We start from the raw sequence: 19,888 nt of genomic DNA on the forward strand, positions 1-19,888 counted from the left end.
TGTGAACCCAAACTCAACCAGTTCAAGCGGTTTCTCCGTGAAAGAGTTAGAATTTCTTCAGCTCGTATTCGACAAATTATAATTCTCAAGCATAAATTCTGCTCTGCAGAATTGAGGCCGGCACCACTTCTGAAACGTGTCCATAAAGAAAAAAGGGTAGAGTTCGAAAAGAAAACATGGCGCGAGCTAGAAAAACACTAGCTAAATTATTAGAAATTATTTGCTAGTGATGTTTTCGGTTAAAATAATTTGGGGGCCGTTGAACGTTGAAAAAGGATTTGAAGAAACCCCTAGATGTTTTAATTAGAATTTGGATTCCAACGAATTATTATTATTCTGGTTAGGGAAAGCGGCACCGCGTCCTTAGAAAACTATTTTGCCCCTCTTACTGGTTATATTATACCTATTAATCATAGTATCTCAAGCAAACCTATAATCGTCAGGAACTTCAGTATAGTCCCTACTTCCAGATCTTTCAACTTTGCATCTGGTTTCCGATTCCACAGAAGGGTTCTGGCCCGTGTAAAGGCGTCCCTACTCCCTTCTTGGCTAGTTCGTCCGCTGCCTCGTTGCCTCCCATCCCAGCATGGCCTGGAACCCAGAGTATCCAGACCCTGTTGGACGAGCCGAGTGTATTCAGTCTCTCAAGGCTTTGCCATACCAGTTTAAAATTCACCTGGTTGGACCTAAGTGCCTTGATCGCTCCTTGGCTATCGGTGCGAATAACAATGTTCTGCCCCCTGTAGTTCCTTTGGAGATTAAAGGAGGCACATCTGTCTATGGCGTATATTTACGTCTGAAATATGCCACTGTACCTGCCCGTTGGCTCGAAGTACATTTTCCTTGGACTAATAAGACCGGCAACCGCTCCCTCTGCTGTGAGGAATCCTCAGTGTATCAAGTAATCAATTACTGGTTTAAGCCGTATGACGCAGCCACGCTCTCCTAGTTTGCCTTGTTACTCCAACGTGTTTCAAACTTCCTATCGAAGTGAAACCTCGTTGTCATGTTATCCCTTGGTATCAGTAATTCGGAGTACCGCCTAGAATATCAATCTTGCTTCGGTTGAGGCAGCTCCCCGCCTCATTGATACTCCCGGCCATCCTGAATATTGCCCTACTTGCCTGCATCTGTATGTGCAGATGGAGAGCGGTTAATCTCAGAAGGACCTTCAGGGATACCGTTGGGCATGTCTTCATTGCTCCACTGATACGCACGCAAGCCAGCCTTGGGAGCTTATGTAATTCCCTGGCTTGTGTGCTGAGTTCGGTTCTTTCTGCCCAGATTGCCGCTTCATAGGTAATCATTGGCCTTACTATTGCAGTATATATCCAAAGTAGTATCTTCGGGGTGCAACCCCATTTTTTTCCTGCTATGGGCCTGCAAGTCATCAGAGCCCTCGTGGCTTTCCGACAAGTGTTTCCGACATGTGTCTTCCAGGGTAATTTTTGATCTAACGTAATTCCCAAATATTTGACCTCTGTTTCTCGTTTCACCTCCATATCATGTAATATTATGGCTCTCAGATGATCAAGCTTACGTCTCATAGTGAATGGTACTATGGTGGTTTTGGCTGGATTAATCCGCAATCCCATCTTCCTGCACCAGGCACTAGCAACCCTTAGTCCTGTTTGGATTCTATCACATAGGGTATCTTCATATTTCCCCCTACAGATTAAAACAATGTCGTCCGCGTAACCCTGAACTTGGATTCCAGTATTTATTAGCATGTCCAGGAGTTCGTCCACTACCATAGTTCACATAAGCGGCACTAGTACCCCGCCCTGTGGATAACCTTGAGTAGTGTTCATGATAATAGAATTTGTACCTGTCGGTACTTCTATTTGTTTGCCTCCTGGAATTTGGCCATCCAGAGAGTCAGGGTGTTACCCACATCCTTGCGGCTCAGGGTATTTTGTATCTCTGTGTGCGATGTGTTGTCGAATGCTCCTTCGATATCCAAAAACGCGCACAGTGCTATTTCTTTTGTTTCTATGGCATCCCGTAATACATCTGTCAGCTGATAAAGAGCAATTTCAGTTGACCGTCCTGCCCGGTAAGCGTGTTGATAGTGATGTAGGGGATTATGTTTTAGAACATTAGTTATAATATAGTTGTCTATGACCTTCTCCACCGTTTTGAGTACGAACGATGTTAAGCAAATTGGTTTGAAGGATTTGGAGTGAAAAAGATCCTTTTTACCCGCTTTCAAAATAAAGACCACTTTCGCCCGTCTCCATGTGGCGCAGCGGGATTAACAACATTCGGAATTTATTTCGCCCATGGTATGTATTCCAGTGCTATACTCGCCCTTACCACCCTCAAGAGAGAGAGATGATTACTAGGCCTCTCTGGATTAGTGCTGGGAAAATGTCATCTACTCCAGGTGATTTCAGTGGTTTAAAAGTTTCCACTGCCCATCTTAGCCTAGCTTCCGAACATACCTCTTTTGCTAGTTTCCTGTTCTCCTTTCTTCTCCTTTTATTCGTTGTTGGGGTGTCAGGTGGGATTTTGTCGCCTGCCACCGTGGGATAGGACCCCGGGAAATGAGTTCTGAAAAGCAGGTGTACCCTGTCCTCCTCATTCTCGGTAAATGTCCCATCTTCCTACTTCAAACAGATGGAGGACATTTGCCCATCTTTGGCTACAGCCTTGTAAAGCCTGGTTGCTTCTATGACCTGTTCGATCCCTACACAGAATTCCCTGAAACTGATCCGTTTTGCTTCCCTGATCGCGTTGCTATACGCAGTCAGCACATTTTTGTACCTCTACCAGTCCTCGGTTTGTTTTGCCCGGTTCGCACCTCTGTTCTCATTCTGGCCAGGTTCCTATTCCACCATGGCACATCCCTTCATGACTTAACTGTCTTAGCCGGACAGCTGACCTCATAAGCGGCAATGACGACTGTGTTGATGTTTTCCACCACTGTTTCCAGTTCCAGTTCGTTCCTGATGTCACTGCTTCCTTGAAGGTGACGAATAGTAACATGCGGATTCGGGTTTCGCCAATAGTCATATTTTGATGCGGAAATTAATACCGATTCCGTTTAAGGGGGAAACCAAATTAGGAAGTTTCCAGATTCGATTTTTTTGCATAGATCGTTAAAATGCTAAAGCGGATTTCATGTTCCTTTAGTTTTTATGAACGTAGAACCAAGTGATTATTCGGTACAGCTTCATTCTCGAACGCCCAGGAGGTAGTCGATTTATGTCCTTACGTAATTTTATAGCGCTATGTAAATAGTATTGATCTATAAACACCTGGAGTCAGCCCCTTGTACGACTGCATTTGCGTTTGTTGTAACTGTATTTTTTTTGTAATTTAGACTGAGAAACGTCTTCAAATCCGAAAGGGGACTTTTCAAAAAACTTTTTTTTCAAACGCGTTTTTCCCAAAATGATTTTTTTCATATTTGCGGGAATTCTAACTCAAAAAGTAATGAACCGAATTTGGGGGTACGACCTCAAAAAATTATGAAGAATATTAGCCAACCCAATCATTTAGGATATCATATCTTTAAAGGTGCTTTTTTGGTGTAGATAGTGAAAAAAACGACGAAATATGAAATATCTTTTCTGCAAAATTTTTATCTTTGACTATTTACATCTGCATTAAGGTTCATATTCTTAGAAGATAAGTTAGTAATATAAAATTGAAATCTTTTTGGTTTCAGATGCAAGTTGGAATCATTACACGTCCCGCAATTGGAAGACTCTAGTTACGACCGTCAAAAGTTTTTCGAAATATGACTAATATGATGACCAAATTTCTTTCTTGAGCTAAAGTTCGAACCAATCACTATTTGTGTGGTTGAAATTCTCTATTCATTCTTTTGGGGTTTCCGAAATTAGCTATGTTTTGTACGCAATGAATTGGACTGTAGAGAGGAAATCTGGGATCGGGGTGAAAATTATGAAGACCGACTATTATTGCGCCACCCGATTAAAGTTTGTTCACTGTCTGTCCCTCACACGCACATTTTTCAAAAACGGTTATTTCTTTTAACGCCAAATTTAGTGAAAAGCCCACACATGAATACAGTGAATCACATCGTCCAAGGTTGAGTTAATAGGGAGGGAGGGGGCGGGGGTGAGAGACTTAATTTTTGTTCGCCGAACTTGACCATGTAGAGTATCAAATGAAAAATCTTGATTAGTACTTTTGAATGAGATCTTAGTTTTCACATCAGTTGTAATGGATGGAACCGAAAAATCTGAAAAAATCATCATCTAGGCCATCAATACCCTCTGTATCGATGTTTGGTCAAATCGAGCTAATAATAGTATTTTGCTCTGAGTGTAATTACGCGGTATTTCTAGCGATTAATTATTTTAAATAGTAAAAATTTGTTTTTCCTATTCGTTAGTGTTGATTTATATTTTGTAAAAACCGATATTTCGGGAACCACTTGTCCCCTTCATCAGTGCTAACAAGTCCCAAGTATTTTGCTATATTTTGGAAATTTACTGGGTGGACTTATTTTTTTCCTTCAATCTTAAGGCATCGTTTGTCAGGGATGCAGTAGGTGCTTCACTCTAGCCTCTATAATAAGCGTGAGCGCGAGACTAACTGCAGTAGTTGAATTTTAACGAACTAACGATAGAGATCCTTAGAACAAGCAAACAGCATTAAAAGGGCTCTCCAAAAAATGCCGTTGCTTCAGGGATTCGATACGGAAGATAAATGCCTAATCGCCCATGATTAAACCACCCTTCTTTGGGCTTCAACTAACGTGTACAATGAAATATGCCCTATATTTGCCCTAGTATAGAATTCAGGGACTTGGGACTTGGACTTGGGGTGTGTATATCTACTTCGTGGGTCTTGTAATAAATTCTCAAAAATAAGTCTACTTTTTAGCTGCATAAGCCAACTACCCGTTAAGTCTCTATTTGCATTTTCGAAAAAGAAAACTTGGACTATCTTCAGAAGAAAGGAAGCAATGGAACAAGATATCCCCCCAAGATGTACCCAAAATGAAATCTGTACGAAGCCCGTAAAGTATATGTGTATTTAGAATGTCAGACTGCTCATTTTGGTGTCATCTTGATATTTAGTACTCTGGGTTGCAGTAAATTTACCCGAAGAGACAACTTTGAGCTACTGTAATTTTATCAGTAATAATACGATTTTGATCAAACTTGGAGATATCATGCTTCATAATATAGTCTATACTGCTAGGTAACTCTACGATAAGCTTTAAGGGTGCTTCTAGTTAATTTCCCAAAAGCATAGTAATATAATATTATTAACTTAATTTGAGTAGATGTCGATGTGGAGAGTATTTTGAGGCCTGGATACAGGTGTCAGATTTTTTAGTTGGGTAGATCATCATCATCAACCGCGCAATAACCGGTATCCGGTCTAGACCTGCCCTTATACGGAACTCCAGACATCCTGGTTTTTGGCCGAGGTCCACTAATTCGATATCTCTAAAAGCTGTCTCGCATCCTGGCCTACGCCATCTCTTCATCTTAGGCAGGGTCTACCTCGTCTTCTTCTTCTACTATAGATATTGCCCTTATAACCTTTTCGGGCTGGATCATCCCCATCGATACGGATAAATGACCCGCCCACCGCAACCTATTGATCCGGATTCCATCCACAACCTGACGGTCATGACATCGTTTATAGATATCCCTAAAAGCTGTCTGGCGTCCTGACCTACGCCATCGCTCCATCTCAGGCAGGGTCTGCCTCGTCTTCTATTTCTGCCATAGATATTGCCCTTATATACTTTCCGGGCTGGATAATCTTCGTTCGTCGTTATGTAGACTCATGTAGGGGGCCGAAAATTCTTCGGAGGATTTTTCTCTCGAACACGGCCAAGAATTTGCAATTCTTCCTGCTAAGAACCCAAGTCTCCGAGGAATACATGAGGACTGGCAAGATCATTGTCTTGTACAGTAAGAGCTTTGACCCTATGGTGAGACGTTTCGAGCGGAACAGTTTTTGTAAGCTGAAATAGGTTCTGTTTGTTGCCAACAATCGTGCGCGAATTTCATCGCCGTAGCTGTTATCGGTTGTGATTGTCAACCCTAAATAGGAGACCAGTGACTAGTGCGGTTGATGTTGTTGGGTGGTTGGTATTTGGTGCTGATGTTGCCACCATATACTTTGTCGTGCCTTCATTGATTTGCACCCCAAAATCTCGCGTCGCTTGCTCGATCTAGATGAAGGCGGTTTGTACGTCTCGGGTCCTTCTTCCCATTATATCGATATCGTCAGCATAGGCGAGTAGTTGGATGGACTTAAAGACGATCGTACCCCTCGCATTTACCTCAGCATCACGGATCACTTTTTCCAGGGCCAGGTTAAAGGTGACGCATGATAGGTCTTGTCGTAGACCGTTGTTGATGTCGAATGGTCTTGAGAGTGATCCTGCTGCTTTTATTTGGCCTCGCACATTGGTCAGGGTCAGTCTAGTCAGTCTTATCAATTTCTTCGGGATACCGAAGTTTCTCATGGCCGTGTAGAGTTTTACGCTGGTTATGCTATAGGCGGCTTTAAAGTTGATAAAAAGATGTTATAACTGATGTCCATATTCCAACAGTTTTTCCATCGCTTGCCGCATAGAGAAAATCTGATCTGTTGCTGATTTACCTGGAGTGAAGCCTCTTGATGTTCTGAGCGTATGGGGCTATCCGGCCTAACATGTACCTAGATGGTACTCAGCAACGTGATACTTCTATAATTGCTACACTGCATGATATCCCCCTTTTCATGTATGGGACAGATAATGCTTCGTTGCCAGTCCATGAACCACTTGGTAAATTCGGCTGTAATTCAGTGGCAGTATTTGTCCATCATTTTCAGTTTAAGGGCCTCCAACTCGCCGATGCTCTGGTTGTTCAGTAGTTCATCAAAGTACTCAACCCATAGCTCTAATATGCCCATTCTGTCGGAAATCAGATTTTCCTCTTTATCCCGGCAGGATGAACATCGAAGTCATCCTGCTGATTTGTTGGTAAAACTTCCGCGCCTGGTGCGGTTGCTCCCTGTACTTTTCCAGTTCACAGACCTGTTGGTTCTTCCAGGCTGCCTTTTTCCGTCTGTGAAGTCACTTCTCCGCTCCACAGTTGATGCTATTGAAAAAGTAATAAAAAGTGAGCCGACATATTCGGGATGCTGGTTTCTGCTTTTCCAGAGTACTTTTTGCAGATATTAAGGGGATAACGAAGCAGAAAACAACAAATGAATGAATTCGCGACTCAGGCATCTATTTTTGAAATTAATGTCCATGTTTTTTTTACAGTTGGTAGATAAGTTGAGAAAAAATTAGGTGTTGTTCTTGTACCTAATTAGGTACTAGCACTGAGGAAGGAGGCACATGTTCTCCGAAATAATTGTATGCGTGAGAAAAAATAAAAATATTTACAGGATAAGGAAAAACACCTAGTTCTTTTCTCAACTTATTTATTTTTGGCCTAGATCTTTGGGACATCAAATAATGGTCCACTGTGACTCGAAACGTCTGACAAATCGCGCCTGACTGGATAGACAGATGTGATTGTGTCACTTGTCGTCGTACGTTTGATCGAACACGTGGAAAAGAAGAAGAAATTGCACTAAAGGCATTCTTAAGGCAAAAAGGGGGAGATGGACAGGAAAAACAGCAGAGAAGCCGAGGGTTCTGCTTGCGTGCTCCAAAGAAAGAAGAGTAACTTTTTAATGACATTATATTCTAAATGACATATGGAATATATTTTTCTAGATAGTAGTCTTGGTTTGAGTATTAAAATACAGAAAATATCCTGCTTCGATTAAGATTTTTTTTATGTTCGTCTGAAGCGTATTTCGGGAGTCAGTTTCTTGGTCTCGTAGTGCAAATTCCTTTTTTTCTCGGCAACCACTACCCTCGCCCTCTCCAAAAGAACTCGCATTGAGAAAAAAAATAACTGACTAAGTCGGATTAACTTGATACCACCAATATGTGCTCTTGATCAGAAGCGAGAAGGAAAAATTAAGTATAACACCAAACGACTGGAAATGGGACGACACGGAAATGCCTTCAAGTTCTTCGAGGTCGACTTTTCGGAGAAGGATTCGTTGAAGCAAAAACTTCGACAACTTGCCCAGCTTGCAAATTATATTTCAGGAAAGAAAACGTTGGCGAGTGTGCTATTTGAATGTCCTTGTTTTAGAAACAATCTTTGAGCCTGGGAATTAGGCAAACCAACAAAATGATTTCAATATTCTACAGAAAAAATCCAATTGGATTCAAGAATATTCTATCTGCATATATGGTATGTATATGTTTCAACCTCAAACAATAGTAAGTCGTAGTTAGTTTCGTACATTTAAATGGATTTTCATTTAGTTGCGTTAACCGTTTAAACGTAATTTTTAGAAAACGACTCGTTTCATAACATTTTTCATGTAAAAGCAGTAATGAGCACATCTCCCTTAGGATATATTCCAATAAAATTCTAACATCTTTCACGTAACAAATAAAGCCACAATCGGTAACACTCCAGCCATCTGTATCTAAAAGCATTTCATATGCAATCCGAACGGGGTATATTTGCACAATAATGCATGCAAAGTTCGTTATAATCGTCTTAACGGTTACTATTCCAACTGTTCTAACGAGCTTCACGTAAGCAACTCGGGATCTATGGTGAATTAATGGAATGCATTTAATGCAACAGATCAAGAGTTAGCGTACTAAAAATGAAGAATATTCCATGCATGTAATTCGCACATCATACGAAAGCAGGCTAGTACGTACTGTGCAGGTACATCCACTGAACATGTGAATACCTCTAATGAACTCGCATGTTTATTTGTAAAATGCATGGATGGAATCGTTGAAATTCGATGAGAGAATAATTTGGAAAAAGTATTTTTTTCGGAATGATTCAGAAATGTTTGGCAATATGACCAATGAATCTAAAAATATCTTGAATGTTGTCCAATTTTAATTGTTTTGGTAACAATTAATTGAAATCAAAACCTCGCAAATAATCTCAAATTCAACTGTATCTTCTGCACACAAAGAGCAACAACCATTTAATACGTTTGAGTTGTTTATTCAACTTCAATTTGATAGCGTGCTTTGAACTGTGAATTCAACCAGTTACTGGAAATCCGTGAATTAATCACTATTGAGATGCAAATCAATTTATCGCATTATTTACTTATCAATAGTCACTGACAATTCCGCTAATTTGACATTATTCTACACATTCAAGTGAAATGAATACGGTCAACATTGCCAAAGTGCTTTCATGCATGATTTCAACTCAAATGGTATCTACATATCCACTCATCTACTCGTATGTAGAGCAAAGTATTTAACCAAAGAACGAATGTAGAATGATAGTAAATTTAATTAAATTTTCGATAGTAATTGAAGTTAATGCTATGTAGCAAATGAATGGACTCAATTCTGGTGTGACTGGCAACATTTATAAATTTTGTCATTATCCAGACAGACTTCAGGACGAGTCATTTGAATTAGTTAAATTAGCTAATGTTTGCACTGGAACTAGGGGGATAATTGAGTAATTAGGCACGGAATTTAGGGTTTGGTATTGTTATGGGAATAGCACGTAGTTTAGAATAAATTGCGGAGACAAGTGCAGTAATTCAACATTTATGAGCCATGGTAATGTTTGTTATTGTGTGACTGATGAACATAGTTTTATCTCGAAGTTTAGATGTTAGGCTCCCCGATGAATCATTTTACTGGAAGCATAGATACGACCATAAAGTAGATAAATGAGACCATATTCGACCCACAAATCAGTTTAATATAATATTTCCATATTGTAGGCCAGACAAAGACTATCACGAAATTGTTGCTTTGTCAACGAGGTAAACATACAATTTAAGAGCTCTGGAAAGACATTCTCTGCATATGAAGATAGATCCAATCTAAAATATTAAATTTCTAAAGCAGGGGGAACATTTTACTAGCTATTAATTTTTTCTTCATAAATTATTTACATAATTTGAGAGATAATTTTTCATTTCTTGATAATAAAATATAATATAAAGCCAATGTTTATTTCCCTGCATTGGTAAAAGTAGAAGCCGTCAAAGGTGGTATGTTGAAACAATCCGGGCAAGCAGATACTTGAATCAAAGAATTGGCGATTCTAATAACCCTTCAAGAGGGGAAACTTGAAAGTTGCGAAAGCGTTACCAGTGAACAACCAGGAGGAGCTACTATACTATCCTTAGAGAATCTAGAATCATTTCTAAGAAATATTTTTCTGGTGTATCGCTACAATGTCTGCAGAGACTGGTCAAGCATCACATTTGCTAGAAGTTGCTAAGGTTGAGCCCATTAAATGAAAGCGAAAAAGCTAACCAGTCTGAAAAGTCCTGTGAATTTACTTTTCATGCCTCGATTTCCAAGAAAAAAGATGCTATACTCAATGGCGGAAATGCGGGCCCTTCCAAGAAATTTTAAATTGCACCAGAAGACATAGTGTTAGGTAAGTGGATCTTTGCTATGCTAACGTAGAGATTACTGTGCGCTGCAGCAGGTGTGGATCGCTGCCTGACGATAGAAGGCAACAAAAGTAGATGTACTATCATCACTTCTGTGGAGAACGTTGATCGACTTATTGATTTACAAAAACTGTCAATATAAGGTCAAACGTATGCAGATGGGGTGGTTGTGTTGACCGTTGATTGAAACCTCGGAACGGTGTGTAGGAATATATTGGGTTGGGAAAAAAGAAATGTCACATTTGTGATCGAAATTTGACGCTTTATTAAACATACTTAGAATTATCCGATTTAAGTCAAATATACGTCGTTTTGTTCGCAAACTTGTTGCCTTCTAAATGGCAACTTCATTATCCACCTCCCCCCCCCACCCCCCCTTTAAAAAGCCTCCTCTCCTTATTTGTAAAAAACTCAGACAGCCAGTTTTCGGAAGCCTCTTTTGAGGCCAACTTAGGAAAAGCCATCTTAGGAAAAGATGGTAATGACTTGGTGCCAGGACTATTCGGTGGGTGCGATAGGACATCCCATCCGCGCTCCCGTAGCCGAGCGTTGTCCTGGTGGGACACAACACCATTCCTATTGATCAGTTCTGGTCAATCGACTGTTTCAAACGATCAAGTTGCTCACAGTAGAGGACCAAATTGAGGGTCTGGCCATAGTTGAGCAGCTCATAGTGGATGATTCCCTTCCAATCCCACCAAACACACAGCAAAATCTTCTTGGCCGTCAATCCGAGTTTGGCGATGGTTTGGGCCGGCTCGACGCCCTTCGACCACAATCTTTTTCGGTTGAGGTTGTCGTACGTGATCCATTTTTCATCAATAGGCTTCAAAAATGGGTCCAATTCGTTCCATTTCAGCAGTGAATCGCAGGTGTTGATTCGGTGTAAAAAATGTTTTTGTCCCAACTCGTGTGGCACCCAAACATCCAGCTTTTTTAGAATCCAATCTTCTGCAAATGGTTCCAAACAGTTTTATGGTCTATACTCAGTTCCTGGTCAATCGAGCGAATGCTCACATGCCGGTCTACTTGGATGATTTCGACGATTTTATCGGTTTCTACGACGATTGGCCTACCAGTACGGGGTGTATCTTCGACATTCACTACACCAGAACGAAACCGATCGAACCAAACTGTGCAAATCGTTACAGTATCGGACCCATAAACTTTACAATTTTTTCCGGCCGCCTTCGTTGCATTTTTATCTCTCAGGTAGTAAAAACGTAAAATATGACGAATTTCTTGCTTGGTGGACTCCATCTTTGAGGCGCCATAACTTGAGACTGAAACGTACGATCACAACACTGTCAAAGATACACTTGTAGCACAGATTGTCGTCTTCAAATCGCCGTATAGTATGACCCGATGCGATAAGTACAACACAAGATATGTTTAAGTGTCCCCCATCATCGGCTAAATTTCTAAAATGTGGAAATATACTATTATTAACTTTATTTGTGCAGATATCGGAGCCGGATATATTTTGAGGTCTAGATTTTTTGCAGATTTTTCGGTTGGATAGGTTCTGAGAACGAGACCTGTTACACTTTTGGGGGTCATATTTTGAGCCCTCACTCCCCTATGTTTCACCCAATATCAAATATTGAACCAGTTTCGAAAAGTACTAATTAATACCTTTCATTTGATACCCCATATGGTGTAGTGAAAAAAAAATTTGCACTCTCCATTCATATGTAAACTTCACACAAGATGGCACCACTTACTGCATATAAAGGGAACACTAGATTATATACTCTCACCAATTTTCGTGACAATCGGTCGAGCCGTTTCCGAATAAATCGGGTGTGGCAGACAGACAGACAGATGGACACCGTCTCGATTCTAATAAGGTTTTGTTTCACACAAAACCTTAAAAAGGGCCGGTGAGAAGTAGTTACATCATGAATGGAATTTTAATATTTCACTGGAGTGTCAATCATTCTCATTAATTATGACGTCAGCATCTTATTTGCATGGCTCAAGAAGCAGTAAATTCGCGTCAAATTGCTAAGTTTGAAATTTGACAGACGTATGCAAGATATTGTCCTCTGCTGCTACAAAATTTGGTATTCCTAGGGTGAATTTGAGGTGGATCTGACGCCTAGATTTCATCTAAGCGCACCATCCTGATTTCTTTTCGGACTTTTTGGTTCGGTAGTTTCCGAAAATGAGTCCTGTCTCACTTTAAATGTGTACATTTTGACTTCTTACTCGCGCACTTTACAATTCACGTCAAAGCTAATACCAGTTTCGGAAAGTACCAAGCGCGATCTTTCATTCGATTCACGACTATATCCAGTGAAAAAAAATGCTAAACCTCCCTTTGCATGTATGGGGATCCCTTCTTTAAGCTCCACCTAAATTTATATCACTCGCTGTATGCGGGGGATTTCATAGTTCCCATCTGTCCAACAAATTTCATTTGAATCGGTTTAGCCGTTTTGGAGAAAAGCGCGTGTGCCAGACAGACAGACAAATATACAGTGAATCGATTTTAATAAGGTTTTTGTTTTACACAAAATCTTAAAAATATAAAGAAAATGAGAATGCGTCGTTATCTCTTGGATACGTAAAATCAATATATATTTTCAAAGGCGAAGAAAAGTTTTCAAAGTTTTATATTTACAAAAAGTGCACACTGGTATCTGTATACATTTGGGACCGATTACTGCCGTAGTACGTTAATTTGCAAATACTTATATGCTGTAATTTCAGATCGTTAATTCCCTGAAATATGGGTACATAATAAGGTTTGAAGGTTTTTACCCAGCAATATCAGAATCCAAGCATTCGGAAGACAGAAGCAGATAACTTCACTTTGAAAAATAAAACATATGAAATGAGATTCGTATTGTCATTGTTTAGAAGCTTCCGAGAACAACGAAGTAGACTGTTCCTCTGACTTCTCCAGGCAACATTATGGTAGCCACTGTAGCACCAGCTACAGAAAATAGTATCTCTCCATTCTTTTTTTTCCACTAGACAATAGCTAGCACCACATCTTTAGCAATGAACCCTTTCCACTTTAATTCAAAAACTTATTCCGCACAGTTAGTGCAACTCGAAATGACAGTCAACATCATAGTTTGACACTTTTGATTTTGATCTTCAGCTTACTGCAGACTGAGTGGAATTCCCAAATCACTGCCTTCAAATCTTCAACCATTAGAACGCAGCGTCCATGAGCCATTGAACAGATGGATCAAACTAACCAATAATAATTAAACGATGGTGATAACTGTGTCAAAAACCGTCTGACAAAACGAGGTTGATCGATTAAATTTCTGTATTCTTCAAAGTTAGGTTTAAGTAAGCATCCCCTTCCCTCTCTCTCAAAATGTGATGGCTGTGTTTGAAATGAGTTTGTTATGGCTGTACAATGGAAATATTTATACTAGCTCAAACTCGGAACAAACCACAGCATCTGAAGCAATGTAGTTGTTCCTCAATGATAAAATCCATCAATGAAATGACCTTTTCTGAAGGCTCCATGTCTACCCTAAATTAATGACATTCCAGATGAAATTAACAATTTTCTAAATCAAAGTAAAGACTTCCCAATCCAAATTTACGCCTTTACAAATCAAATTCACTATTTTTCAAATCAGGTTAACTTTCTTCCAAATTAAATTAACTACTTTTCAAATAAAATTAATATTTATGCAAATCGAATTTACAGAATCAAATTATTAGGTGATCTAAAAGAAAAACTATATATGGGAATGGGAATGTAATCACCTTTCATAGTTTTTTTAGATTACGTGATAATTTGATCCTGCGAATTTGAATTGGAATAATGTTAGCATTATTGGAAAAGTTGTGGATTTTATTTTGAAAAATTCTAACTTCATTTAGAAAACCGTGAATTTTATTCGGAAAGAAATTTTTTTGTGAAAAGCCTTCGGTTTTGAAAATTTTCAATTTTATTTGATATATAGTTAACTTGCTAGACGCTTCGTAACAACTTCGAACCTCCTATCATATCCTATCGTTTTGCCTATTAACCTTTTCCTCGATTATGAAGATTTTCTTGTCGGTAAAGGGAATATCGCGATGTATTTTTTCCACAAAAACGTTTGTGAAATGCACACCGGCTAAAACATCGTCTATACGCGACAAGCTGAAGATCTCCGCGAGCAACTGATACTGCGCGTAGATACGCCCATTTTATCTTCTAGTCGCTTCTGGTGACGTAAAGGATTACGACGAATGCGTTCAAGGACAGCTTCCACAACACTCGGCCGTCGAACACAGCTCAAATCCTGTTCTCGTGGCCTGTTTTCCACCTCAGTTACAACTTAGGGTCATTGCACGAGCACTAGTTAGTCTTGCTGCACTGCATACATATACAAATTTTGTCCATAAATTTGACAGGAGTTGGCTTAATATTACAGGCTTGGATGGGGTAAATTTTTTTTTTTGGGAATTGAGGTAGTCTTGAGTTAGTGTTCACTTGATGACAACTCGGACTAACTGGTCAGAACCCAATTTGCAGAATTAGATGACTTGCGGTTTCGTCCAAGGCAAAAGCAACTCCTCGGACGCTAGCTTCAGCCGGCTAAAACCTGAATTTATTAAGTGGCTTTGTCCTGAATACAATTCGTGCCAATGGCGTGTTTATGGATGTATATAAGGGAACAAATTCCATTTGGTAGTCACTTTGGTCACGTTGCTCCCAAGGCAGGGGTGAGGCAGCGTCTAATGAGTTGTTTCTGCCCCCACGAATCTAATTTTGCAGATTGGGTTCTGGCCCAAGACTGAGGGGTTCGCGAGCCACAAACAGTGGAAGTAAGATACTTCGAAACTGGTTTGGTCTGCCATCAAGTGGATGGCACACTCAGCACTCCTTAAATATTCTAAATAAAACATATATTATCATAAATGTGTTTTTCACAACCAATTTGTACTTTTAGTCATCTAATATATCAAAAAAATCAAAATCAGTTTACTGTCTGTGCACCTCTCTGACTGTTACATCCATGGAATGAAAGTCATGATTTTCTGCGGAGTTCAAAGTGGGGAAGGGGGTGTCTCATACAAGCGAACAACGGAAGTGAAATTTTCTTTCCCCAAACCCAGCCATGTGGGGTATCAAATGAAAGATCTTAATTAGTACCTTACGAGGCTCGTTCCTGATTTGACACCTACTGCAATACAAGAGAAAGCACAAATTCTAAATGACACAGGATTCATTTTCAGAAACTAGTCCAACGAGACAGCAAAAAATGCAAAATGGAATGTTAAAAAATAACCAAATGAAATATAATTTTTACAAAATATTAAAAATACCTAGCACAAAGCTTGACAGTCCCTAGAGCCTTATCACTATCTCTCGACTAACTTGGCGTTATCGATGACTTAGCTAAGCTTGCTTGGATGAAAACAGTGAAAACTTACGAAATTGCGAATCCCTGGACATTTATATCTAGTGCAACTTGTCTAGTTAAGTTCGTTCGCAGCTCAATCTAGTTACTATGAAGTGCTAGTGAGAAACTGAATAAATTGTTACTTAGGTTGTGAAAATTTGACATTCCATAATTCATCAACCAGGGTAGGTTCGATTACAAAATGTAAATCTGACGGCTCACAAGTCAATATTATTCATAGATAAATAAGAACTTTTACATCGAGATAAAGCTACTTTCACAGTTAGGAACTAAATCATAACTTCGATTTTGCTTCAAATAAAACAGGACTGATTTTGCTTTTGTTCCAATGGAGATCAATAGATACGACGAAACTTTACCATTTTATTCACGCTGTCTGGATATATCGAGAATCCAGATTTCTTTTTTGTGTTTTTTACTGAGTTACCATGAAATTTCGAAATATAGTTTAACAATTTTGAATTAGTAATATAATAGTTCGATAACAATAACGATGAAGCCCAGCGCATATTAGCTTTCGCCCATCCAATTTTGAACTTTTACAAAAACCCTTAAAAGTCGTCTTGCAAAGATGGGGCAGAGAAAGCCAACCGTAGTTTTTACTTGAAAAAAAATATTGAAATTATGATTATAATTTTAAGCCTTTCAGTTAGTGCTTTCCGGCAATTCGATTACAATAAAATCTCGACTGTGAAATAAAAGGGCAATTTTTTGGAATCTTATGAAATACATATTGGTGAACAACGAAGTTTTCAAGTGTGCATTAACATTTGAATTTCGTTGTTTCAAGGGAAAAAATCAAATGCAATATAAATTCCATTCAATCTACATCAGCGGAACTATAAGCTACTACCATAACCCCGCATATTTTATGTTTATATCTTCTACATATTCCAGCTTTTTTCTTTATTACGTACTTAGAAATTAATGAAAATTGGAGAAAGTTTTCGAAATTTTATGTAATAGAAAATTGGTTCATGCAGGTTTCTGCGTGAATGCATGAACCTCGTTAATTATAATTGGAAGAATTAAATTGTTGCATGGATTCGAATTGAATGAATAGTATTTTTTTTCTGGCTGAATGATTTAATTTGTTATGGGCGTATATGGATTTTCCATCTATTATCTAAGCTAAGAGTTAGCTAAAGTAGCAAACAAATATTATTAAGGAAATGAAAAAAGGGGAAAAAATTCAGACATAAGTAGTCTTCATTTATGAAAAAACTTGTGGGTATATTTCCGAACACTTTTTGTTTAAGATAGATACACAACTGATAACGAATTATGAAAAAAACTGGCGTCAAGACTCTTCCTTTTATTTATTTGTTTGTTATTCTAATATTAGATTTTCGAATTTGCTTCAGCCGTTTTGCAATAGATAACGATAAATTGTGTGCAGTCACCACATTGCAATTCCATGGTCATTATCTTTTAGAATATAGGGACCCTTACGAAGGAAAATGCTCTGCCTACATGCAATGCTATATTTTTCGTCCCCTGGTATTTATTGATAAGGTTCCCTACATAACCCCTTCCCAGTGCCTCAAAGTAAACATGTAATTTCACTATGATATTCTATGTGAATCGAACGGACTCTGTTGGTTATTCGACTGATTTTGATCGCTTTTGATGCTCTCCATGCAGGTTTTCCACCCATTTGTCTTGCGAATGCTGGCTTCAATCAGTCCAGCGACATCATTGATATTGAGAGGGTAGACGTTGTCGTTCAGTTGTGCGATATTAGGGAAAGATCCTTCATATGGGTGAATTAGGGACCTTTTTACGTGATCAACCCTGGCGAAAACATGGTTGCATGAATGGAATACATTATGTGTGAAAGACTTTGGCTGATTGTGATGTAAAGACATCCGTGGGTTTAATTACCTCCTCGACAACCTAATGTGTTCTCCGGGTAGCTTGAGGTTTATCCATAGACTATTTTGACAGTTGAAGTTCCAAAGTCTTCCTTCAAACTTGGTCATAATCCGAACGGTCCGTGTACTATGAAGTTCGCTGAAGTGTACTTGATTGCAACCACCTTCGGTCAGCACTTGAAACTATCAAACATGATGAGACAATATTCATGTCCTCTGGGGAGGATTCTTACAAGGTATTGGCAATTTCCAGTATTTCCGCATCTGAATGTGTGATGACATGACCATATTTGGATATGCCTTGCGTGATGCGATATAAAGTGGATATTGTTTCGGCTTCGTCGCACCCACGTACATTGAAAAATAGTTCCGAAATATCAGTACGGAAACATCTTTTTTTATGTAAATAGCGTAAACTCAGACTGCATTTATGATACCCTTTACAACCGCTGCTCAATCAAACAGATAATGATAATGTAACTCCAACAAATCATGCTACATCATTCCCATCTGCAACGGTGAATCCGCTTTCAACCACAACGACAGAGAAATGGCGTAAGGAATACCAACAACATCGAAGCGAAGAAAATAAATGAATTATCAAGCAAGCATTGCACTCTTTGATGCGGAAAATTTGCCATAACAAAGATCTTCTTCTTCTTTTTCTTCAGCCTTTGTCCTGTTCACAAGCGGGGTCTATCGAACGCCTGATCTGGATGCAATCTCGAGGCTTTTAAATACACATCCAGCGTATCAAGCCACCGTTATTCCGGCCTGCCTTTTGGTCGTTTACCATCGAATTCGATGTTCAGACCAATCTTGGCAAATGAATTCTCGCTAGCACGAATTACATGAACATACCATCGAAGACGCCTCTCTCGCAATTTTTCCACGATCGGTGCAACCCCATAACGATCGCGGATATCCTCATCTCGGATGTGATCAAACCGTATCACGCCACTAGTCCAACGCAACATCTTAGTCTCCATTATCGCAAGACACCGTTGATTGTCTTTTATAGTCGCTCAACACTCAGAACCATAGAAAGCGACAGGACGGACGACATTGCGGTAGATTTTAGATTTGAGACGTTCCCTGATACGTCGATCACAAAGAACACCAGTTGTGGTGTACGTGAAGCAATTTCATAACGCTAATAGCGTTGATCCGAGGTATTTAAATCGCTCAGTTCTGGGCAGATTACTGCCGCTGACAGTGATTGTGCCTGTTTCATGGGGATCGGTGATCAAAAATTCAGTTTTGTTTAGATTCAATCTGAGACCGTGTTGCATGAGGCGATCATTCTATTTTTGGACAAGTTGCTCGAGATCATTTCTGCTATCAGATGCTAGGAAAACATCGTCTGCATAAAGCAGTGTGTAGGGCGCTGGACGTTGGATATCCCGTGGGACGGTGTCGATAACAAGAACAAAGAGGAGTGGTGAGAGGGGACTTCCTTGATAAACACTAACAGAGACACGAAGCGGTTTTGATACACCCGCCATACTTCGAACTTTACTTTTCGGATCGTAGTAGAGCAATTGAACCCAGAGCACGAGTTCTTCTGGCACTAGGTGTTGTCGTAAAGCATATCAGATGAGTTCGGGTGGCACACGGCCAAACGCTTTCTCTAGATCCAGAAATGCAATGTAAAGATAGCGATGTTTCTCACGGTGTTTCTCCATGAGTAACCGCGCAGCGTGTATTGCGTCAGTAGTTCCGCAGTTTTTGACAAACCCGGATTAATTCACGGTTATTTCAACGATTTCGTGAATACGGTTGTCAAGAATGCGTTCAAAAATCTTCATGGTATGGGAAAATAAACGGATCGGACGGTAATTTGAACATTCTGCTGAACTATTTTTTTTTCCATATTGGAACAGTGGTACTTTCTTGCCAATCAGATGGTGTTCTTCCTTCCTGAATAACCCGATTAAAGAATTCACTGAGCCACACAGTGCTGGGTCCCAGCTCTTCGCTTTCCAGAGCTCAGATGCGATGTCGTCAGGTCCTGAGGCTTTCCCCAATTTCATTCGTTTTATTGCCTCCTCGACTTCGGTTGCGCTGGAACTGGTCCAAATGTCGACAATAATTGTGGAAGAGGAGGATGAGCAAAGAGCCTTTTAGGAAAAATAAAAATTGATAAGATGTTGTTCTTGATGGAGG

General features: G+C 39.6%; 1 protein-coding gene across 10 annotated transcripts in view; it reads right to left on the bottom strand.

Moving 5' to 3' along the window:
* LOC119661721 (serine-rich adhesin for platelets) overlaps positions 1 to 19,888 on the bottom strand; it is a 375,597-nt gene that overhangs the window by 35,047 nt on the left and 320,662 nt on the right. The gene's annotated exons all lie outside the window — the stretch shown is intronic.

This window comes from Hermetia illucens, chromosome 1, assembly GCF_905115235.1.
Source record: "Hermetia illucens chromosome 1, iHerIll2.2.curated.20191125, whole genome shotgun sequence".
Taxonomy (NCBI): domain Eukaryota; kingdom Metazoa; phylum Arthropoda; class Insecta; order Diptera; family Stratiomyidae; genus Hermetia; species Hermetia illucens.